The following is a 2,690-nucleotide window of genomic DNA, read 5'->3' on the forward strand; positions in this document are numbered from 1 at the left end:
TTCTTTTTGAGAGAGAGAGAGGGAGTGAGAGAGAGAGAGAAAAGGCACAGACTTAAGGGGAGGGGTGGAGGGAGAGGGAGAGAGAATGTTAAGCAGGCTCCAAGCCACCCAGCACAGAGCCTGACACGGGGCTCCTTTTCACAACCCTGAGATCATGACCTGAGATGAAATCAAGAGTCAGACGCTTAACCGACTGAGTCACCAAGGTGCCCCCAGTTATGAGATGTTATAAATGATGATCAAAGCAATTGGAAGGAGAAGGATGAATGTGTCTTCTACTCAGCTAGTTTATAGCGTAGCCTCTTTAGTTGTTGGTGGATCAGTAAAAATCACTGAAGTACCAGAAGCGCTTTGAAGGACAGGGGTAGAAAAATATGGAGCACATTACCTGTCTATATCAGTAACAGGGCTTCATGGCTAGGAAAATGATCTAAACAGGAAAATGACTCCAGGATACATCACTCTCTTCATCACTAAATATGGCAGAATTAAAAAAAAATTACAAGTAGATATAGTGAAAACAAAAATTACAAGGCAGAGAGTACAAGAGAATCAAAATGATGCTATAGGTTCAACAGTATTCTGTGAGGGCTAGAAAACCTGTTAACTAAAGCCCTAGCAAAATGTCACTCTTGTTTATAAATCACTAATTTATCGCATGACCACATATTGAATCCTTTCTTCCTACATACTGAAGAATCCTTACATTCAGCCTTTAAGCATTCTGCATTTCTTTACCAATCTTGTTTCAGTCGATTTTGGTGTGGGTAACTGGCAACTGATGGCACAAGGCGTTGAATGTGGTGTCTGATGTTGTGTGATGTTTGTCACTAATTGCTGCCTGCTACTCATTTTTTGCATGCTCTATGATTTTAATAAACTCCTTGGCAGTTTGGACTTCCTTCAAAACAGTTACTGAGTCCTATATGTCTTCACGACTAACCAACTGAACATTGCCATCTTCATACTAGTGAACCTGAATCTTGAGTATTCCAACAACCTGGGCTGTAGATGGTGTGATGGTGAGCTTCCATTCTGATCTCCAACGACCATTCCAGAAGCTTTTAGGCTGAAAACTAGTGGCTTTGATACATGCAACAGTGGTCTTTTGCCATCTATAGTTTTAGCATAAAGAGTACAGAAGTCATTGAAATGATGATCTTTCACATAGACCCTTTTAAAATCATCACAGGATTCTCTGTAAAAGTTCGTACCTCCATCTATGTCCTCTGGCTGGGTGGATGTCACTGGCTTCTTTCTGTAAGTGATCAAACTTAAAGGAAATATTGTTTCTTGGATCTAAAAATCTGCTATTACCCAGGTCACTGTGCTCTGTAATTAAGACCTGATCTTCGTATCCTTCTATCTTCCCAGGCATGAACGGGCAAACATATGTGCTGCCCCTTCCCTGAGGAGACTGTCATTATTAAGTAGCAGCCAGACATCCTTGAACACGTCTTTAAATTCCTCTGGGGGTGCATGAGTGATGAATTCACTCATCTGACACCAGATTTTCCAAATTGGTGGTATTGGGCTGCTCTTGAATTTCTCACTTTTAGAATGCCTGCTTATCCTTGATTAAAGATGTTATCCTCATTGTATAGCATATGTGTCAATAGTTAATTAGAGACACATTTAACTAAATATCTATTACTTGCCCCAGAATGTGCTCCATTCTGAGGATAGATGAGTTAAAGATAGTTCTGGCATGGCAGAATTTACTTAAATTCAAATAAACTTTACAGATGACTTAGCAGAAGTCTTCTTGAATATTTACTAAATGCTTGAAGGACTTAAGGATAAGTGAAAAATATTAAGTTGAGTATTAGTATTTGCAGTGAAGTTCTGTAACAGATTTCAGGAGAGGAGACATATTCCTCAAAAATAATCCTGATTTTATTTGCTCCAATGGCTTTTATAAAAATCTATTATTATATTTGTGTTCAGTTGCTCATCATTCTCATTCTCTTTAACTATAATTTTACTCATTCTCCTGAAATCTCATGAATATATTTCTGCCCATGTTTGAACCATTGTGTGTGTGTGTGTGTGAGAGAGAGAGAAAGAGAGAGAAGATGATTGACTGATTAGTTCCATATATTTGACAATTGTATCCAGAGAGAGGGAAAAAGCCTATAAAGAGCCCCTGAATAACAAAGGCAATATTTGGAGCGAAGCAATCCCAAGTACGAATTCCTTTAGTGAAAATAAAATTTTTATAAGATACTATTTTCAGACAAAACTGCAATTAAATGGTACAACCATTTCAAAGAAACAGGCATAGCATCTCCTATATTGTGAATGGACTTAAAATCAATCTAAATCTAAAAGTCTTGATGAAGCTAGTTCAAGTTAGGGCAAAGAGGAAAACAAAAAAATTAACACTCCAGTTTTATAATGTATTTCATATTTTTATTGTCCTAATCTTCTGTATTTACTATATTTTATGTCATGTTGCTTTAATTTTTTTATATTCCTGAATTCTAATCTGAACTTCATAAAATATTATGAATTATCTCATAGGATGATGACAAAATGATAAATATCATGTATTGTTACAGTCTGTTTCAAGAATTAGAATCAATATATTATCTTTTTTTTTGAATTAATATATTATCTTAAAACTTATTTTAAAAAATTAAATAAATGAATATTTTTGAAAATAGCAAAACTGAAATTTTATATGTTTT

At 35.8% G+C, this 2,690-nt stretch overlaps 1 pseudogene; it reads right to left on the reverse strand.

Moving 5' to 3' along the window:
• Positions 1 to 715: 715 nt before the first annotated feature.
• On the reverse strand, positions 716 to 1,664 carry LOC102730679 (F-actin-capping protein subunit alpha-1 pseudogene; annotated as a pseudogene).
• Positions 1,665 to 2,690: the final 1,026 nt, after the last annotated feature.

Source organism: Leptonychotes weddellii, chromosome 7 (genome assembly GCF_054177405.1).
Source record: "Leptonychotes weddellii isolate Sample4059 chromosome 7, ASM5417740v2, whole genome shotgun sequence".
NCBI lineage: Eukaryota > Metazoa > Chordata > Mammalia > Carnivora > Phocidae > Leptonychotes > Leptonychotes weddellii.